The sequence below is a fragment of the Neopelma chrysocephalum genome, unplaced genomic scaffold, assembly GCF_003984885.1.
Source record: "Neopelma chrysocephalum unplaced genomic scaffold, ASM398488v2 Primary Assembly neopelma1_69, whole genome shotgun sequence".
NCBI classification, from domain to species: domain Eukaryota; kingdom Metazoa; phylum Chordata; class Aves; order Passeriformes; family Pipridae; genus Neopelma; species Neopelma chrysocephalum.
The window spans coordinates 8753799-8776363 of record NW_020897729.1 but is presented as its reverse complement, the minus strand read 5'-3'; the positions used below and the strand labels follow the sequence as shown (position 1 = coordinate 8776363).

At 42.9% G+C, this 22565-nt stretch overlaps 1 protein-coding gene across 1 annotated transcript in view; it reads left to right on the top strand.

Annotated features, from left to right (window-relative positions):
* Positions 1 to 22565, top strand: part of SERPINI1 (serpin family I member 1) — a 45883-nt gene that overhangs the window by 404 nt on the left and 22914 nt on the right. The window lies entirely within an intron of this gene.

The following is a 22565-nucleotide window of genomic DNA, read 5'->3' as shown; positions in this document are numbered from 1 at the left end:
AGGGACGCGCTCCCTCCTCCGCCCCCGAGGGGCTGAGGCGCCCTCGGGGGTCCGGCGGGAGCGCTCCCGCTGGAGTTGCGCTGAAGGGAAAGTCGTGCCCGAAAACCCGCCCGGGGTGTCCCGCGGGTCGGGGTGGCTGTTCCTGGCCGTTCCCAGCCCGCAGCTGGGCTTCCAGAGCCCGGTCGTGAGGGGCTGCTCCCGGCTGTGGCTCCCCCGGTCCTGCCGGCTGGCTCAGCGCGCCGCAGACCGTGTGTGTGCGCGCCGAGCGTTCTGCGTTTTGGCCATTAAAACAACCAAACTTGTGTGTTATTCGTCGAGGTAACGCTGTTACTTGTAATCCTTGAGCTTTAAAGTTTTACGTTATATTGCAGAAAGAGCTCGATTATTAAAAATTAATATTAAAAATCAATAGTGAGGCATCACCTCAGTTTTGGGTTTGCGTCTGCATTTCTGATGCATCACTGTTAAAACTCTTTTTTTTTATTTATTTTTTTTTTTAAATACCGGTCCGTATTACCTAACGTTAAGGCACACGAATTCCCCAATGTGAACATGCGGATGAGCAGCTTAAGCATTGAACTTGTCAGGCGTTGGCTGCAACTTCTTGCGGCACTGATGGGAGAGGTGGGAAGAGTTTGATGCCTGTGGGAACAGACGGATCATGTGCAGGTGTCCCTGTGTGTTACCTGTCCCCACACTCTCCACGTTCCTCACTGGGGGGAAGAAATAGGGGGAAAAAAAGCACCTGGATTGCTGCACTTTAAAATATGTGTGCATTTTCTCCTTCCAACACCAGCTTGTTTTAATCAGACTGTGTGTCATCTCTCATGTATCAAATACTCCACACGTCTTGGTATTAAAGGGCTGCTTAAAACCTGCGTAATGTGTATGAGTTTTGTGCTGTTAATCACCTTTGAGCTCTGATTCCTCAATTCTCATCTCGTTTTTGGTGTAGTCTAATGGAAAATGATGCCATTCCAAGTAGGTGAGAGGTGTTTACCGAAATGTCGTAGCATAGATCGAGCCAAATGCCTGTTAATGGTGTTTTATTCTTTCAGTGAAAATTGTACGTCTTAAGTAAAGCTACAAAGCTGCAGTCCTGCAGCTGCTAAAACTTAAGATAGGTTGTTATCCCCCTCCATCAATTTTGATGATACTTTTCCAGATTCTGTTGGGTTTTGGTTGTTTGGGGTTTTTTTAAGCCATGGCTTAAATCCACTGAATTTTTTAGAATTACTGTAGCTTGGTTGAGTGTGGTGAGGAATAGTAGCCCAGGCAAGGGAGGGGGGGGGAAAGGTTGGTGGCTTTTTCTTTGAGGTACGTGTTGTCTACAGAATTACACAGGGCAGCCTGAGATGTGATGATACAATGTGAAGGCTTGTGGCGATGTGAAGTTTCCTGTTAAATGTAGTCATGAGTTCCAATATTTGTCCTCATGAGACTGTCTATCCTGTATTCTCACATCCTCTAATCAAGTTAAGAGTTTTTAAATTTGCTTTTGAGTTTGTCTCCCCATCTACCATTGTAAGTGAGCGATTTGTCCACGAGTGACAACTTCATGAATACTTTCACTTACATCTACCTTCATGTTCGGGGCTGACACCCCACAATGTGCTGTGTGTCTGCTGGCCTTTGGAATTCTTTAGCTACAGCACTGCTGGCTCAAGTTGATTCCACGAACAGCCAGGGATAAATGCAGCTCGGAGCTGCTCAGTGTCTGGCTCCCTGCAGGAGCACACCGGGGTGGTTTGGGGTTTGTTTTTAAGGTTTGGGTTTCTTCTTACCTCCTGTCAGGTGGAAGAACGTGTATATGTTCATAGAGGATCTAGTAGAGTTCTAGGAACTCTACACTGTTGTAATGACCACCTTGAAATTTATTCTGTAGATGTAAATGTTGTATTTACGTGTGGCTTAATTCAATTTATAATCTTGTGTGTTGCAAAATGTAGCAGTGGAGATGGGTTAGTGCTGGTAGGATCCTTCACGTCAAGATCTGGCCGCTCTTAGCTCTTTAAAGGCCTTTTTAATTTCTCAGAATTTCAGATTTGTTTTTGGGCTGCTCATCATCCATGAAGACACATTTTTGGCATGCCTGAATACCTTTTAAAATAATCTCTAACAAACCGTGTTCTGTGTGGGCAATACATTATTCTGTCTTTGTAAAGCACAGGCTGAGTAGGAATTAATACAGGGTACATCTGTCCTATGCTCAGTCTGCAGGCTGTCCTCGTCTTAATTAAGCTGTGTATTCAAACTAACGTTAAAAACTGGTGTGCAAACGTGGCTTTAAAGTTTAATGTCTGTTTTTCTCTATTTTATGTACACTTGCATATCTCAGATGCAGTATAGTGGGCAGATGGTAGGGAGAGACGCCTGTAATTAGTGATAACTTTGTATTTTTCTCTAAATGTAAGAAAGACCAGAGTAGTTAACTTAAATTTGGAAATACCTTTAAAATTCTTGAGTTTAATTCATGTCTTTTGAGCATGGTCTTGTGAATTGGATGACTAAAGATTTGCAGAACTTGGGGATGGGGGGAAATAACGTTTTCCCGCAGTAGGAAAGAAAACGCTTTCTGAATCTTGAATTATTGGCTTGGCAGAAGAACACATTTTCTTTAAACTTCTTTGTAAAATAGTCCTGGAGATGACAAAGCCGTAGCCACTTCAAGACAAAAAGAATAATCCCACAGCTCAATAATAACTATAAAGTTTTGGATTTATCTTCCCTCTGCTCTTGGTATTTAAAGCAGGGATGTAAGGAAAACTGCATTGGTCACATTATGCATGTATTTATTTATAGTGTAAATACCTTAGTGCAGGTTGTGTTGGAGAAGATCTCTAGCAATGCAGTAATGTGAGAATTCAAATAAGATGAATTCCTATGTGCAATATCTTCAATTTCCTGACTTCACTCAGAGGGCACCGTGTCATCTCTTTTCACTTTCCCTTCCCCAGACTCCATTTCTAAAATAGTAATGACATATTGGACCAAACATAAACGTGGATAAGATAATCTCTGCATTTTGCTAATGAGCAAAGCCACGCTACATTGCATTAGTTTGAAACTAAAAGCTTTGATTTCTTTTCTGCATTAGTCTCATCCACTTGCACACATCTGCTTCTTGTTGGTGCCTGAGCCCAGCCAAGCTCAGAGGTGTGTGCTGGGAGCTGTGTGGTGACTCTGCATCTCAAAGCAGTTGGTCCCTGCCCGGCCTCCCTGCTCTCTGCCTGCTTGGTTTGGGTACTTCTCAATAGCATCTCCTTTGGTGGCCTTACTAAAGTATCTCTGATAAAGAATTGCCCTTGTGTGGAGCTATTAAAATATCAGCTCTAAGGTCGTGTTCTGGTTTGTTTAATACACTTCAAAGCTAATGATTATGGGAAGTGCAGCCCGTGGCTAATGTGATAAAAGCTGCGTGAGTTATCCGCGTCTTTTTCTGGGCTTTTGGAGTCGTTGCAAAGCAGCTGCAGTTCTGAGATGGGAAAAGAGGAAATTTCTTATTCATACAAGCTAATGAGTTAAATGTGTGTATGGCTTTTGGGTTAATAAGGTTTGACCTCCTGTGTTGTAAAGGATTTTTGGTTTAGTCGAGTGTTCAAATATTATGATAATTCTTTGGAAATATTTTTGCAGACCTTGAGACTATTCTGTCCATAATGACAAGTAATTTACTGTCTAGAAGGAGAAAGTTAAAACTAAATGCAACCACCTTGTTTTAACCAAATACCTTCTGATTTCTAGACTGTCTTTGCACTTATTTATGTTCTTGAGCCCTGCAGTTTTTCACCATTACATCTAAATAAATAAATACTTAATAACAGGAACTGTTTCTGCTCTGCTGTGCATGTCTGACAGTTCTAACCCCATGATGACTTGATGGGCCTAATGGACAATCTGCTGCTTCTAGAAAGATCAATTCTGTCTGAATGCAAGCTGAAGCTGTACCATATGTGCAGTGGGACTTCTGCAATGAACAAACCAAGCACTTGTTAGCTGGGAATGGTCTCTCCAGACCTCGGAAAAGCTGCAGTTCCTGTGCTCTTCTGTTTTCATCTATTTTTGTCATCCATGTTTCTGTGTGTGCAGTAGGTTTGGGGGGATTTCCTCATCAGAGAAAATCATTTCCTTTTTAACCTCTTTGAACAACACACTGAAAGCTTTGTTTTGCTTTTGCAGTTCTGACTGAATTCTGAGAATTTTGCTCAGATACCACAGGAGAGTGAGATTTTCATTGCCTTTGCAAGAAGATAATATGCCCAGACATTTGTTCACTAGTTGCATTTGGCGTGTGGAACTTCTTGAGTAGCAATGCCATTCCAGCTCTTGCTTCTCCTGTAGAAGTTTGGAGTGAGGTGGAGAACTTGGACATCTACTTTTACATGTGTATTTTTTTTTTAGCTGACCTTGGCACGTCAAGGTAACGTTCAGAGCGTGGGTACTTTGCCAAGGACTGGCTGTCGGAGCTCCTCACGATCACTCAGCCACTGGAGATGCCTCCTTCCCTGGCAGTACTGCAAAACTCTGGAGTTTAGGAGCTGTTTCTCTCTGAGGTGATGTTCCCTGCCCCAGTTTTCCCCATACATCTCAGTTATGTAAGTTGGAGTTAAGAAGAAAGTGGGTTTAAAGATTTAAGACATCTTTTTTTAATTGGTACACCAAAAGTGCCCTTTTCCAGTGCTTTTCCTTCCACATTTAAATTAAAGCATCTCCTGGAGCATTTAATAATTGTGTACTTCACATGGCAATTGGAGTTCACTGAAGCAACTCATGTTTTCTTTCTCAGATATCTTTTTTTCAGAAGTGTTTGCTCTGGTTTCTAAACTATTTAAAGCAATTAATCAAACCCTGAGACAGCAGGAAGAGCTCACTGTAATATCAGATCTTCAGCTTGAGATCCGGTTGATGCAAAGGGAAGGTGCCCAAATCCCTGGGAGTGTATCTAAAGCCTGTAGGTGAACGATGACCTTTTCATCTGCAAGGAGATATGAGAAGTGGGAGGAAGAAGAGAGGGGAGCTGAGTTATTTTTACTGTAAATATGTCACTTTATTGACTTGTTAATTTCAGATTTATTCAAAAAAAGCAGGAGGAGGAAACAGCAATGTCTGCCAAAAACAAAGTAATTAGTGGGAGTTGAAAGATGTCTAATGATTCTTGCAAGTACTAAAGAGGAATAAACTAGTCTCTTATTAAACTGGATATGGACTTCTAAAACACTGTAGTAATTCTATTTTGTCTTTAAAGCCATGTGCAATTGCATATGGTGAATAAAAACCTCTTTAATACAGTAACATTGTTTATTCACAGTAACAGTACAGGCAGCAGGTGGGGTTTTGATCTAGAAAATGAAATAAAAAAACAAAGCTGACTCCACACTTCTAAAATAAAGGTTCAGATAACACTTGACAAAGCTGATGTTTGAGTCGAAGATGACAGAAGAGTTTTAAATTAATGCTTAATGTGCCTGCTACACCTCCATGGTGTGGTGTGACCAACAAGGTCTTGTTTCATGGCTGCAGGTGCTACGGACCAGCTGCTCTTTGCTGTGCCCAGTGACTGTGGTTAGTCCAGTCCCAGGATCCATCAGCACATCTGCTCTCCTAATTCCCTCCAGCCCAAGGAGCTGTTGGTGGAGGTGTGGAGTTGAGGAGCTGGAAAGAAGAGGACAGCAGTGTCTGAGAATCTCTTCAGAGGAGCAAGGCAAGGTTTTCAAAAGAACAGCCATGCAGGGGTTGTGATGTAACCCTGGGAGATGCAGAGCTGAACCCTTTAATTCGGTGCTGTTCTGCTCTGTGGTTGCTCTGATCTCCTTTTCATCCTGCAGTGATGTTGCCCTAAGTGTGACAGACAGGGATTATGTGTTGTCCCCACTGATGGTAGTGAAAGTCTGGAGGGAATATTTTGCCTTTGCCTCAGGTCATTCCTCTGCATCAGAACTGGGCCTTCCCCCTTCATCTGCTGGCCTGGTTTATCCTCCTCCCTCAATGCCCAGGTTTAGCCCTGAGCACCTCCCTTTCCATGCTCCACTTTCCTCTGCTGTTCCCTCAGTGCTCTGTGCTCCTGCAGTGAGGGCTCACAAATCTTTGCTTCCTTTGACCTCCAAGGGTCCTGACTTCTGCCACCTGCAAGTGCCACCTCAAGGAAGCAGAGCTGTGAGAAGCACTTGCTGTGACTTTCTTTTAGGGTGAGCAGGACTAGGGTTATTACTACCAGTTCAAACAGAAAATAGCAGTAGTCTCTGAAATGTCCCAGCCCCATGTGAACTTGGCCAGAAGTGATGGGGTTTCATTTTAAATTTTTTGTTTGTTTCTTTTAAGCCAGAAGGAATTAAAATGTCTGATGAATAACTTCTTCCCACTTCTCCCCCTGCCCCTCATCTGACAAACTCAGGTGTGTCAGGTGTGTAAAGACCATCTCTAAATAGCTCCTGGGAATCCAGCAAGGCAGGAGATAACAATCTTAGACAAAATGTCACGGTAGCACAAATGCCCACGTGGATTTTGGAGCTTTTGGAGTCTCCACTTGCACAGAAGCTCCTTGGCATCATCTGTAGCTGACAGTTTCCATCTGTTGTTCCTGCCGTGCGTGCGTTAAAATCCTAAAGAAAGCAGGATATTAGATCTATGAGGAGATACCAAGGAAAACAAATACCAGGGGGGAAAAAAAAGCAAAGAGAAATGGCTAATTACAGGGGATATGGAGCAGCAGGACAGATAGAGAAGTATGTAAGTAGTATGAAAGAAGTATGAAAGTAAGTAAGAATCCAATTGACTGTAAGTAGATCTATTTAGAGGGGATGATATACATGAAGCAAAAAATGCCATTGGTAATTTATCACATACAAATGTGAGGGAGGAAAATGTACATAAAATATCAAAACAGTGCACTTGTGGATTTGACAGAAGGGATGGGTGGTCCTCACATGTGAAGTGACAGCCAAATACCCTTCAGCTGCTGGAGGACAAGCTTTCACTCAGCCCCAGTGAAAACAAATTCTTGGAGTGATGGAATCGTATTTCCCAACAAGAGCATGAGGACATCTCGTGTTTGGAAGGAGAGGAAAGCAGCATAAAATCAAATCTGCATATAAGAATTGTTACAAGGAGCTGGGTCTACTGTGGGATCATCCTTACCTGTAGTGAAAGCCCTGTGGAGACAGAGGAGTGATAATATGTGTTCCCACTATTTGTCACTTCAGGATTGGTAGAGACTAATTGAATTGATTTTCACCATCCTTCCCTAATCCTTATCTATGTAACTGTCCTATATTGGAGTTATTACTTAATTCCTTAGGAAGTGTAGGGCTTTAGGAGAATCCCCAGAAATATTGCTGAAGCACTGAGAGAGCAGGGACAAAATTAAATTTTTGCTTTCAAAGGCTCCAGGATTATCCCAGGAGCTCAGAGAAGGTAACACCAGTGGATAGGATAGTTTTAAAGGAAGAAGGAAAAAAGCTCCCATGTTTTTAGATCCTTTGGTAGTGGACAAGTCACTTAATCTATACTTAACCTATGTTTCTCCAATATAAAATGAAAACAGAGTCTTCCTACTCATAAAATAAAATCCATTAATGGCTATGAAGCAGCTGGGTACTAAAAGGTAAAGGTCTATTTGACTGTGATTAGTACTTTTAACAACCTTAATGTATATAAACTGTAAGTAACTAGATGGTCACATAATTCATCTGTCTTAGAGCAGCTTGGTATAGATTTTTAGAGATAGCAGATTGTTCCTATTACTTACTCTAAGGATAAATTGCAACATTTATCATAGACGTCCCATTTTATTTTGTAAATCTTCCAATACAGTGATTGAAGAACACTTTGAAAGCAAATAAGTGCAAATCCTAGATATTGTTTGAATTGTAGGGGGTATTTTGGATCATCCCAATCAAAGAAAAAAAACATCATCAATAGAGTTACACAACACAGAAATGTTATGTTTGTTCAAGGAGGCCGTTAGAACACAGCATTCATTTGGAAATATTTGGGATAATAACCTATCATTCACTCATGGAAAATTGCAGTGTTAAGTTGAATTTCAGTCAAAAAATACTTTATCCTTTTGAAACAAGAAATTGTGCCATCGCTGGAGTCTTGCAAGGTTGTGCATAGACAGGAAGCAGCATATTAATATGAAATTTCCATCTTTTTCATGCTTAGATGGAGCAGATCTGAAGTCAGTTCATTCACCAAAGTGGCAATTTGGAATGACTTGACAAAGCTCACTTGAGGCAATGTGCTCCTGCTGGTTCCCTTTAAATATGGATTATGGAAAACTGCTGAAGATTTTTGCATATTTCAATTACCACTTGTTCCATTTGCTTACATTTTTACCTGGTTGACTAGAGAAATAAAGTTTTTCTGAGCATCTTCTGGCTTATACAAAATCTAGTTAATTAAGACATGCTATACTTTCTCCCCAGAGTCAAAGTATAATGTTCAGCTGCCCGACTTGCATGAATAATCCATCACTGGGAATCATTAATTTAGAAGACAAGCCATGGTAATTGATGTCTTTATGCAAGCTATGAAAATGCTTAGGGAAATCGCTTATTTCTTCTTCAATTATTTTTTTTTTCATTTGTTTTGGAATATTTCAAGGCCTGAGTGGCGTGGATTCTGGAATGGGTTCACCCGAGAGTGATGGTTTCTGTGGGAATCTGGTCTGTTTCTTGGGTTTGAGTAAAAATGAGAATATTTTTAATCTGAAAACGGTTTAAAATCGTAAGACTTAGCCTTGTGCACATGTACTGGATGAACCTGTTTAAGTTTTGGAAGTTTCTAGTAGAAGGACCTGGCACAGTGATATGGGCAGGAGCCTTTATGTGGTAAAAATGCCTTTAAAAATCATGTCATAATTACATCTGGTAATACAACCATTAATACCTGCTGTGTAAGTTGCTATTTAGACCTCTCTATATTACAGGATGAGTTGCCAGCATGTTTTTCTATTTAATTAACCATATAAAAGGCCAATGATATGTATATTTTGTTGCAACACTTACATTTGAAGTTAATTTAGCACATAATTCATAAAGTTCATCCATATGTTACCGTATATGTAACCAGCAGCAAGAAAAGTTACCAATTTTGTTTCCTTTCTAGGAATCTCTGTACTTTCACTCCTGATTGAAATATTAGTGTTTCCTGCCAATTTACAATTATTTTCTTGTCCTCAGAACAAGGAAGAGGCAGTTGGTTGGTATTGAGTGGGAGCCAACACTGGTGGCATTTCAGGAACAGTTCAAAAGTGGAATAACCATAACCCTTCTAGGGATTAAAGCATATATAGTATATATAATAATTTCATATATGCAAAATATTATAGAGTTCAAGTCTTTCAGTTGACTTTAGTGGGACTTGGACTGTAAGTACATAGGACTGTGATGGGTTTTATACCTTACAATGAACTTCTTAAATACTTATTGTGTGATCTGGAGCTGAAAAGCAAAGTGGACCATTTCTACACAGAAATTTAAGATGTAACAATTCTGAAAACAAGCAGCAGACTTTTGTGCTGTGTGTTTTTGGGTTTTTTTGGGTTTTTTTTACACTTGAATATTTATTTCCCATTTAGGCATCAAAATAGAGACTTATTTGCTTGGCTGCTCCTGTTTGTTCCCAGCTGAGCCCTGGTGTGCTGCACCTGGAGAAACCCAGCCCTGAATTTTGACATTGTGCATAGGAACAAAAAGAGAACATGTTCACAATAGGCTGAATTTAAATAGACTTTGCCATTTTGGTTTAATTTCATAAGATACAAGAGGTGAAATAGTGCTGATAACTTCTGTTATTGAAAAATGATAATCACAGCTTTTATGAAGTAGGTAAGCCATGTTTATTAATACTTTCCTGGACGTACAGTGACTTGGCCCTGGGACATTAAATGCCTAAATGGGTTGTGTAATTAACTTTTTTCCACTTACAGATTGAGCAGCTAAACATGCAAAATTTTCTGAGAAGCTCAAATTATTTTTGTTATGCTAGTTTAAGCCAAGGGGAAATAATTCTGATTTTTCAGGCCTTTTAAATAAAAGCAGAGCTGCACAGTGAACAGAACTGGGTTCCTGGTGGAGTTTGTATGGCAGCCATAAATCTCACAAAACGGGGGCTACTTCTGTGTTTCCATCTCTGACACAGAACACAGACTGGAACTTTACTTGCCAGCTTTGCCAAAGAATTCCAAAATCCTTGAACCAAAACTGTGCTTAAAGGGATCTTGTGGCTGTGGGTATAGATCTCCCCAAGCAACGTTTTCCAGAGCTTTCTTGTCTTTGCCAGCAGAATTCTATTGTTAAAGTCCAGCCTGATGTTTTCTTACTACAGTTACAGGCTCTCCTCGACCCGTCCACTCTGTGTACACAGAATAGTACTTTAATTCCTTTTTTCTTCTCCCTTCGTGATTGATATCAAAGTTAGAGACTGAAATAAAACATCCCCAAACTGGCAAAGTTTGAGCTTTTAAATCCATATTAATTTCATACTTGGCTACCTCAACTGGCATCATTGTTAGTCCAATTAAAAAATAAACACCAGCCTTCAAGAATTTGTGGCTGAGCTGTGTCACAGGACAGTCACTGAGGCAGAGGGAATGCTCCTGGTTTTTGGAAGGCACTGCTTCAGCACCTTCCAAAGGTGGGCTTTTATTTCTCAGTAACCACTTCGACCTCTCTGACAATATCATAGAATCATCTGGGTTGGAAGGGACCTCTGAGATCATCAAGTCCAACCCTTGATCCAATCCCGCTGTGGTTCCCAGCCCATGGCACTGATGCCACATCCAGTCTCTTCTTAAAAACCTCCAGGGATGGAGAATCCACCACTTCCCTGGGCAGCCCATTCCAATGGTTGATCACCCTCTCGGGAAAGAAATTCTTTCTAATATCCAACCTTAACCTCCCCTGGCACAACTTGAGACCGAGCCCTCTTGTCTTGCTGAGAGTTGCCTGGGAAAAGAGACCAACCCCCACCTGGCTCTCCCCTCCTGTCAGGGAGTTGCAGAGAGTGAGGAGGTCTCCCCTGAGCCTCCTCTTCCCCAGGTTGAACAGCCCCAGCTCCCTCAGCCTCTCCTCATAGGACTTGTGCTCGAATCCCTTCCCCAGCCTTGTTGCTCTCCTCTGGACCTGCTCCAGGACCTCAATATCCTTCCTGAGCTGAGGGGCCCAGAACTGGACACAGCACTCCAGGGGTGGCCTCACCAGCGCTGAGTCCAGGGGAAGAATCACTTCCTTGGACCTGTTGGCCACACTGTTCCTGATCCAGGCCAGGATCCATTGGCCTTCTTGGCCACCTGGGCACACTCTGGCTCATGTTCAGCTTCCTGTCAATCCAAACTCCCAGGTCCCTCTCTATCTGGCTGCTCTCCAGCCACTCTGTCCCCAGCCCATGGGGCTGCAGGGGGTTGTTGTGGCCAAAGTGCAGGACCGGGCACTTGGCCTTGTTGAACCTCATCCTGTTGGAATCAGCCCAACTCTCCAACCTATCCAGGTCCCTCTGCAGAGCCCTCCTGCCTTCCAGCTGATCGACACTCCCCCCCCCAGCTTAGTGTCATCTGCAAACTTGCTGATGGTGGACTCAATCCCCTCATCTAAATCATCAATAAAGATATTAAACAGAACTGGGCCCGACACTGATCCCTAGTGGCTGGCTGCCAAATACACAGAAATACACACAGTTTGATCAGGAAAATTTCTAGTCAGCAGTTCCTGGAGTGTGTGGGGAGTTGCCAGTGGCAAACAGCAGGTAAATGTGGTGCAGTTCCCTCCCTGAAACAGTTCAGCAGAAAGACCTGTGGAAATCTGAACAACCTGAGGACTTCGAGGGAGTCAGTGCTCTAATTTTGTACTGTCATGGTTTGACTCTTTCTATATAAGACAGGTTAAACTAGTAGAACCTTTAAAATGAGAACAAGGAAATGTTTGTTTAATAAGGCCACAGTAAAGGGTTTTTTTCCCTGATGCAAAGTCGCTGAAGGGGAGTGTGAGAGTGTTTGAGGTTAGGGATCAGCTGTGGCCGTTCAGCCTTGTAATTACAGCTCTGATAAGTGTGTTTTCAAGTCTTGCTCTACTGAGGGTTTCCTTAATCCATCCTAGGCCTTTCCTTGCCCCTCCTAATGCATCGTAACAATTCCTGAAACCTCGTGAATCATGGGAAAACAAGTGTTAGGCTGGTAATTTCTGGCTGTATGGAGACATAAATTCAAGTCCTGCCTGGGCAAGTGCATGGCCATGTCTGACATCATTATTATTGTATTTAGAAACCACAGTAAGCACAAAAATATTATAATTCTCTATGCAGTGAAGACTGGATTGTTTAAAGTCAAGCTTTTTAATGTAGCATTGGGGGAAGGAAAAGGAATAATGAACTTTTAATCCATTTATAGTAGCCTTGGTTACTGTGGACTTTGGGAGCTAAAATAGACATGTATCCTGGTTAAGGTTTGCTGTCTTCTGCTCTTGGCTTCCCCATATTTTTATGAAAACAAGCACAAAACTGCTGCCTCAGCTGGTTACTGTTTGTGCTTTAAGTGTGCAGAAATCCATACCACTGAATGTCACACAGGATGGGACACTGGATCCAGTGGGGCTCTCCTCACCTGTAGGCAGTTTACTGCTTAAAACAACAAATCTCAGTGTTGTTCTTCACTTCAAGGCAGTATATTCTGTACATTCTGCCTTGGATGAATTTGAACAAAGAAGAAACCCACCTGAAGTTATTTTTAGGTTTATAATTTCATGCTGTAAGTAGTGTTTCCCCATTAAATTCTATACCATGCCTGTTTTTCCCCCTAGGAAGCAGGCCCACCATGATTTACAAGTGTCTCATGTATCCCAGTGATAAAGTTGGTGATCACGAGTGAGGTGCACAGCCCACAAGGTGCACAGTTGATCTCTTGTGCTGCCTCAAGGATTAGCAGAGTCTTTGTGTGATGAGAGATGAGCTTTTGCCCATTTACACCTCGGGGTGGATTTGGCTCCGGTGCAATAACTGTCCTGTGGTGACTGGCTGAAAAATGGGCATGATCTGGGCAGTGCTTCCCCTGCAGCTGCACCAGCTCAGGAGGTTTGTGTGAGGCAAGTTGTTCTGGTTGATTGTTGCCCAATGAGTTTGCTGCTGACACATATTGCCTGAAAATTAAAACATTTTTTCTGCCGTGGCTGTGTTAATGCAACTGCTTGGCACAAACTGGGCCTGATTCCTTGCCTTGAGGTACAGCTGCCCACCTCACCTATTCCACAGCTTCCTTTAGACATAACCTGTGGAAAGCTTGAAAATTGGGATCTTATATACAGGCCCAAGAATTCAGGTTGGCCTATTTAGTTTTCAAAGCCACGCTAATTAAAAAGATTAACCTAATTTTTCCCAAGAACGTGGATATTACCCACCAATGTGAAATGTTAGACGCGCATGAATCATGGCTTGTAATACCAAAAATGGGAGTAGTGTTACAGCCTCTCTCACACAAGGTAGAATTAATATTCACTTGCCATAGGGAATCCTTATGGAAACACCTGGGACTTGCTGGAAAACAGGTAGTTTGATTTTTGGGAGGGGAGACAGTGAAGTTACAACCTTCATTTTTCGTTCTGGGCGTTGGAAGTGACTCGATTACTTTCTCTAAGTTATTGGAGTTTTTGAATTATAAAAATAAAACCAAACCCACGGAAAACCCAAAACCGACAACCAAAAAACCCTCTAAAGAAGGGTTTAGAGTGTGTTCCTGGAGCCCTGGGGAGGTTGTGTAGATGGGAGCCAACAGAGCACAGCACAAGTGGCCCGTGATTGCTCTTGTTCATGGGAATTGCTTTAGCATTTAGAGTCGGGTCTAACGTGATACGAACTCCTCTGTGTGGGAGAATAAGCAAGATTAAGACAAATTCAGCTCCCTCCATGTGGTGTTTAAATGGCTCATCATCGAGTGGGTACTTGGAACAGCGTCAGTTCTCATAAACACAAACCAATGAGGCTTGAACAGTGAGCTGCACAAGTGCTCCAAGGCCAGATTCCACCTTCCAGGCACAGCTTGAGTCCTGGACTCTGCACTGAGCTGTTTTGTCCGTGGTGAGCCAAGAGTGATGTTTCAATAGCTACAGGTCTCCAAGGCCGGGACAAACAAAACTATCAGAACAAAAATGAGAATATTTTCTCCCCCCTTCCCCACCCCCCCCAAACGAGTCTTGTTTTTTGCCTCTGACTGAAAAAACTGTATTTCTCTGGCCTTTGCATGTGTTCTGTTGTGAATAAGATGCCTGCACAGCAGGGAGTGGTTTTTCCTCTCTGCCTGTTTCTAACTTTCCCGTTTATCCCTCGAAGCTGCTGCTGTTCCAAACATTCTCTCTGAACAATTCAGACAGACATGCAGGGCACCGAGCTCGCTTCTCATTTTCATGCCCTGCCAGCTTTCCCAGTTTGAACACTATGTTGTTTTTTTTTCTTAAGCTGATAAATTCATGGAAGCTTGAAAGAAATAAGAGGGAGGAAGGACTGTAATGATGATGTGGAGAAACAAGCATGAGGGTTTTCATAGCAGTTCTATCCACTGTGCCCCACTGTGGGGTTGTAACTGCTGTCCAGATACCGGGCGATCAGTTGCTTGTGTTGGTGTCTGGAGTCACGTCTGTAATTGGGCAAATGTCCTGGTTCCTTCCTTCTTTTAGATATTTGCAGAGCTGCTCTCAAGTGGAAACCAAACAAAACCGGAGTTGAAGAGTTGAAGAAATCATGGAGATAAGAGAGGCAAATGGAAATATTTGAAAATACGTGGAAAAATAGCAGCAGAGCAAATAGCAGTGATGCTGAAGCCTGAGAGGCAAGAATTGGAATTGGCCTTAGGGCAGGAGCAAAGAGAAGTTTAATTTTCTTCTCCACGTGGTCTTCCCATGGTTCTCACTCCTTTGGGAAGACGAGTGATCAGCATCCTTCACATCAAAAAGAAATTCTTATTGAATGCCTTGTTTGGAGTTTTCCACTGTGTAAAACCCAGAGTGAAAAATCCTGCTACTGGCTGAATATTATTCTGTAGTTTTTTTTTTAAAAGTCTGTATTTTGTACTAGAAGTTATGCTGCTATCTTAAAGCAATATTTGAAGTGGAGGGGCTTAGAGCTAAATTTTTCTCTCAGCGTTAGTGATGTTGATTAAATGTTCTTGTTTACTGACTCCGTTTCTTCTTTCTCGCCCTCTCGTCCCTGAAGTTTCTGTGCAGCCTGTTTTCACTCGGATTTTTGGATCTGCTGCTCGGGCTCAGCTCACTTGCCAAAACAGCTCTTTCAGCTGCTTTTAAGCCCGGGCTTTCCGGGGCTGTGTCTGCCCCCAGCCCTGTGCCAGGGCAGCTCCATCAGCGGGCGGTGCCAGCGCAGGGCCCGGCTGGTCCGGGGCAGTGCCAGCCCTGCCCCGGGGGCTCCGTGAGCTGTGCTGCTCCACGGGCAGCGCCCAGGGCCGAGCTGCTGCTGCCTGGCAGGGATGGGGCTGTCAGGACACTCTGCCTGGGGCGTGCAGAGCCTTCTCAGACAAACTGTAGCTGGCTGGAAGCTCCGCTGCATCTTCCGTGGAGAAAGGCTACGGAGCCGGGAAGCGTTGGAGGAGCAGTGTCTGTGCGTTGTAAACACAATCCTGGGAGTGATGAATTGCTCCTGGTAATTAATCAGGGTATAACATCTACTTTTAGCGCCGGGGTTAATTGTTTTTTGGGCTTTTCTGAAACAATCTGTGTGTCTTATTACTGTACTGTGAGAAACTAATTCTGATCTCAGTAGCGTTAACAGAAGGGGAAAATAACTCTCCTGGCAAGAGGGACGTTACCTAAATGTAAATGGAGCCCAGTGTTGATTTCAAGGCTGAAGCCAATGTTATTTTGGAGGAAAACAAGCTGTTTTGTATGTCAGGCTTGCTTTCAGTTTATGAAGTGACAGACTCCTTTTCTGAAATCCTGATACATTTTAATTAACTTTCTTCATCATCTTGACACAGTTGTACCATAGCCTGATCTCTTTGCTTCTGAAGTCCTTGTGAAGGGAGCTGGACAAAGTATTGAAGAATTAACTTCTGCTTTGATCTTTTGAAACGCTATTTAATACATAATGTATATTCTTCTACTTAGTTATTTGGGGATGCTTCAAAGATTATCATTCTTCACTGCATTTTGTTAAAGACATTTGAAAACTTTCCTGAGTTGGTTGTTAGGCTTTTGAAAGGCATTCAGCAAGTGTCCTCCAGAGACACCCAATTTTAAGGTACTTTTGATGCAAAATCCCCTCTTCCTACAATCCTGGATAGTGAAGGGTTCCTGTTCTGTTTTTGTTTCTCCCTAATTAGTCGTGTCTTCCCGTCCTCCAACTTCAGAAGGTTTAAAATTGGCTGTGAGAGCTTGTTAGGATGCCAGACAAAGCATATAGACTAATGTAACAGATCTCAAGTGGCTTTATCCGTAAATGGGGAGCTGCAAGAAAGTGTGTGGCACTTGAAACACTGTATTGCAAACTCACTTGCTGTAAAAATGCTTTCACCAAATGTATTATTAATATATTTTGGTTCTGCTGAAACTGTAATATCATCCTGCATTAGAGCAATATCTGTGACATAAGTGACAGCTTTCATCACTTATAAAACTCTGCTCCAGTACACGCAGGAACGGCGCCTTTAGACTTAAACTGCACTGATTGCATCTGGCAGTTGCATATGGTGAAACTTAACTACTGCCCTTTAATTAAATTATAGTGGGAACTTGCTGCTGGGAGCTTCCTGATCGACCGAATTTCACAGTAAAATAGCAGAAATGTGACTTATTGTAAGTAAGGAGATGTGCAGTACGTGCAAGAGCAGGCAAGTTGTTGTTCTTGTTTGGAAAAGAACTGATTGCAGTGTGGCTTTTCTGCTGCTCCTGATAGAAAGTGACTGCTGCAGAATCAGATCACACCCTGCCTTTCCCAAACAGCCCCAAGGAAATCTAAAGGGAGGGAAGAGGATGGGGCTGTCTCGTTTGGGGTGTTATCCCCAGAGGTTGCACTGTGAGTGGAGCACTGCCTTGGCCTTCTCACTCCAAACAAACGTTATTGCAAAAGTAGAACTTGTCAGAATTGATTCTTGAGAGCTTCTGAGACCCAGCTTCACCTTCTGTGCCTGGGTATTGTCCCTCCTTCTATGGTCAAGTCAGGTCAACACCTTCACCACAAGACCAATGTGCATGAGGGTGACCCCCTTCAGGGGATGTACAGGGCTGTCAGCCCTCACTGAGGCAGCAGTGGATGTTAAAACAACCAAACCAAGCAATCTATGCCTGATTAAGCTGCTTCTGTGGAACTTGACAGGTAGACCCTCAGTTTTGATCTGTTAAAAGCGGATCCAGTATAATATTTCAATCTCCAGCCTAGAAATTCTCCCCAGCCAGGCTTTGTTGACTTTGTTGGAAGGGTCACGTGCACACCTCCAATTCTCTGCCTCTAGAATCCTCAAATTCCCTAATGTTTCAAATTTTCTCCTTCACAGAGCTTGTGGGTTTTGTGTTTCCTTATTTATAGCTTTCACTTTGTGGGGCACACTGGAGCTGTCACAAGTAAAGCACTCTGCCAAACTCTTTCCAAATATTTTTTTTTCCTTGTAGACAGAAGAAACAAATAGAGAAATTGCATACAAGTCCTCCCAACTGCAGGCCTTACAGTAGTAGTTTTTGAATTAAGACCACCTTTTTTAAATTGTCGAGACATGTATTTAGATGTTCGCTTCAGGCTATTCAAATTTAAGTATTTTGGACATGGCTTCTCAGCATCTCTTTTTTATTTTTTAATTGGAGCTGAGGGAATACGCTTGAGGAAGCGCAATTAAGACAACTTTGGCTTGCATAATTGCCCTAGCAGGTTAGTGACTCAGTGCCAGGCTCCATGAAAGTTTAAAAACATTTGGGATTTAATGGTAAAAATTGTCAATAGGAAAGTTTTCAAGGTACCATTTTCCTTTCAGGTTTTCACGAAGCTCCTGGTTCTGCGGAGTCATTTAAAAAATGAGGGGCACAGCTTGCTGTGCTTTGGAGAGCAAGGTTTTAGTGCAGTCCAAAAACTTCCTATGGAATGACTCCTCTTGGTCTTAGTCACTATATCCTGGAGGTTTAAATGCTATTTTCTATATTGTTATTGTGCTGCTTCTAATGAAATTAACCTCGAGGTTTCCTGCTCCAGAAGGCAATGACACCATAATTGACAGATGGTGATAAAATGCCATAAGTTTATTACTAATGTTTGTGCAGATTGAAATATGGGTGTCATGGCACATGTATGGAACAAACAGATTCCAACAAGCTTAATGGTTGTACTCGTGTCTGTGGGATCTCTGCTTGACAAGGTCAGATGCTCACATAAGCTGAGGATAAACATTTTTTAGGGATAAACATGTTTTGCAGCGCAGAAAATGTAAATACATGCCCTAATATGAGGGACTTGACTTGCTGGCTGAATGTAACACATGTCAGAGCAGTGATGTGCCTGCCTGCTGTTGAGAGGAATGTATAATTTTCCAAGATTGTCACCACTTCCAGGAACCAAAGTACTTCTAATAACCAAAGGACTTGGCAGATCCCTTCATGTGCTGCTTGCACTGTCCCCGATAGCTGGAGCTTAAAACATTTTATGGACATCTAGTTATTTTCCCATTTCCTTGGGTATATTCTCCTGGCTCTAAGCAGTAACACCTCATGAATTGCATGTCTGTTGCTGTGAGAATTGGCACTTTAATTTCCCTGCTATCACCTCCAGGCAGGCTCTGGATCAGCTGCACGTGTAAGGATGCCCCAGTGCATTGTGTGGGCAGGAGTTCCCATTAGGATGTTTGATTCCAGCACTTAGCCCTTGCTCTGCTGTCCCCTCTACACCTGTGCCACTGGTTATGGAAAAGAAATTATTTCTCAGGTGAAGTCAGCTCAGGTTTGAGCTTTGTTTTGTGCTGGGGGGAGAGAGGGGCTGAGTGATGGGGAGGAAGAGGACAATGAACAAAGTGAGCAGCTGATGAAGTGTCACAATCCTTCTGTGGGAGGTAAAACCACAACCTTCCAGTTGGGAGAATACTTCTGCTCCAGCAGAAGCATTTTTACCCATCTTCAAACAAAAATCTGAAAGGTTGGATTTCTAAGCGAAGGAGAAAGGACTGAAAAAGCGATTCTGATGTTGTTCTGCAGAGGATCAAGTGGCTTTGTAAGACCCTTGAGGGCTGTGGCAGCAGCCACAGTCCCCTGTTGTTGCAGGCCAAGCCTGAACTAGTCCAGGAGCAAATCCTGGCCATCAGTGGGAGCCTCCTCTGCACATCCTTCAGGGTAGCCATGACAACCACTGCTGGTCCTGGGGACTGCTGAGGATCTCACTCACTGCTCCTGCATCTCCTGTGCTCAGCTGGGGCTCTCTGGGCTCCTTGTGGAGGGAGAGTTGTGTTCATTTTCTAAACTGTTACTACTGGTTAGGTGATCCCTCCCTGTTTGATCCTGTGTTGGTTGATGTGATTGCCAACCAGAAATCACCCAGAGTAAAGGTACCTGCAGCAATTGTATTTACTGACTGGCAGAGCAGCAGTGACTGAATTTCACCAATTTCAAACTTCTCCCAGAATTAATCTGTCGCAAACACGATAGTTTTGGTTGGGTTTGAGGGGAAGGAGAATCACCCAGCTCCTCCCTGAATCCATAAATAGCGTTTTTTTCCCTCTGACCATCAGCTCTTGTTCCCTGAGTACATTCAGCTCTTGCTTTATCAAATTGTTCTGCCAGACTTCTGTCTGTTACTGCAGACGCTCTTTACAGGAGAGAGTGTAATCAGTCCTGCTTTTCTCCCCAAGCTTTTCTTCTACACACTGATGAGGAATCAGCACTTTTTCTCATTTGTGCCTCCCACTCCACTGGTGTTGAGTTTGCAGGTAGCCAGGAGTGATCTTTAAGGCAACTAATCTTAGTTTAGTCTCTGTGTACTGAGGAACTGAGGCAATATATATATACCAGCTTTATTTTGTAAGCTTTTAAAGCCATAAATGAGTTTCTTTATAAAACCCTCTGTCTGTAGAGGTGTTAAAGACAAGGAAATTATAACCCATTTTTTCAACCTGTCTGACAAGTACAAGGTACTAGAATGCAACCCTTAATTGAATTTTTGGCACCTTCCTACGCTGAGTCCAGTTCTGGCTGTTTCAAATTTCACAGTACTTTGTGTCTGTGAACTCAGTTGGAGTTTGTTGATATGATACCTCCCAAAATATCTTGTCTTACAGAGAACACCGGCCCCTTCTGCATCTCGCTGAGAGCACATGTGATGAACCGAATAGTTCAGGGTTTGTGGGAGTGAGGGGGCGATGTTGTTCTGCTTCCTCTTAGTCATCCCAGCCTTATGCTCGGGAGAGGCAGGAGCTGGAGAGAAGCAGCAGTTCTGTGTTTATCATACGAGTGTTTTTCTTCAAACATTGCAAAAACGGGTGTTCCTTGTGCCCAGGAGCACATCTGGGCTGGCCAAGGGCAGGAGAACGGGAATGCTGCCCTCACACTGAGCTGGTTATGAGCACTTGTGGAAATGGACTGGGCTGACTGTCAGGACTGATGACAACTTTGCAGCAGTTTTCTGAAATTCTGGATGAAAAGGTTCCCTGGGAATTGAACTGGTTGTGACCTCAATGCCAGTACCTGCTGAAGGACATCTGGAATCTTATGGTTTAGTGTTCTGTCACTGCCTTTTTATCCTGAGAACAGTTGCAAGCAAGAGCAAAACTAATACTCTGACAAACCTCTGCGGCAACTGTGATACAGGATTGTTTTGCAAGGACAGTGTTTGTATATTTGTGCTGATTTGTTGATTGCCTGGCAGGAAAGGTGTTCATGCATCAAGATAAAATAAAACAAAACTCTCTGTCTTAGACTGGCCCTCAAATGAGAAGCTCATATTGTTGGTCTTAACATCTGTGTGATTGAGGAGTGAAGGTATTTTTAACAGCTTTTTTTCAGTCCTACATGTAGCCAAGAGATGGAAAGTGCACAGAGTAACATTTGAAACTGATGGCTCTTGATTTTTAAACATTGCTCGGTGGGGACTTTGACTCCCTTCCCACTGCTGCAGTGTTATTTAAGTGGATTGCACTGATGCAGATCAGCACTGACAGGCTGTGCTGGGGATGTCTGAGGAGGAGACAAAAGACTGAGTAAAAAGTTTGATGATACTCATAGGAACCCTTTAACTTTCTGGATGTATGTTACATAATGTTCAGCCTCACTGCCTTCACTTAGGGCGTGTTTGTGAGGAGGGCACAGTGGATTCCCAGCTGCTCTCAGGGCTGCTGCAGTGACAAACCAGGGTTGCCCCTGCCTCTTCCAGGACACAGATGCTGAGAACTTGCTGCACATAATTAGTGCTCAGCTGTTGGTTGGATCCAGCCCTCCTGCACGAGGAGGGATAAAACCAAAAGTAATAGAGCCTGAAGTGAGGCAGGATCAGGGAAGCAGGAACTGCTCTGACTGGAATGCCAATTAAGAGCTGGATTCCCCGTTGTCAGAACAGTGAACTCATGTACCAGAAGTGAGAGAAGAATTGAACTGAGGAATTTACCACAGACATCTTTGATTAGATGGATAAGATAAGACCATTTTCACCCTGGCTGGCAGGGATGGATCAGATGTCTCTGGTGTTTTACAGCCTCTTCCCCGCTGACCATCTTCAGTTTGCTTTAAATCACCTTCCCTTGCATTGTGCTCATTGTATATTTGTACATTTTCACAAATATCTTCAGAGAGCAGTGCCAGCCAAAGAGCTGGTCACATCCTCTGCCTACACCCAGGTGCTCATTCCTGCATCCCTGCTGTCTTCCTTTTCCCTGGACATGTGGGTGGGGAACTTCCCTGTGAATTCTGTTGGAAAACCTCTCTAGACTGAAGCAATGTGGAAGGGGCAGGGGGGAAATAGAGATTGTTAGACTTTATTTCATTTTACTGGGAGCTTTAATTCTGCACAGCTCAACCTCTTGTGTTACCATCAGTGGAATCTGGCATGTATTTAAAAACAGACATTTGGTAATTTGTCTTGTTAAGTGCATTTCAGTATAAATTGTATTTGTCTCCATCTATGTATTTACCCCATTTTCTGTCCAACTAAATAATGAAAAGTATTGTAACTTAATTATTTCACATAAGGAGCTTTTCCAGAGTGGTCACGAAGAAACATGCCTTTGATTTGTAAATAATTTGGGGGTTTTTAACATTGTCTAATATCAAATATTTTATTAGCATCCAGACAGTCTGACCTGCACATTAAGCACTTAATTAAGATGTATAAACTTCCCCCCTGCAATTATTTAAGCCTGTCTGGCAATAGCACACAGGACAAAGATCAGTGATGGAGGGCTGAACAGCTGCCTCTGCAACTGAAGGGCTGGGGAATTTGACTTTTTCAAAATTGAAGGTTATTTTATATCTGTTTTAACCATGTCAGGTCTCAAAGTGAGCTCAAACAATTCTTGATCCGGGAGGGGAAAGCTGAGCTCTCTGTATAATTGCATCCACATTGAGCTGCACAACTGGTTTGTATGGATTAGGATGGGAGAGTCCCCAGATTTG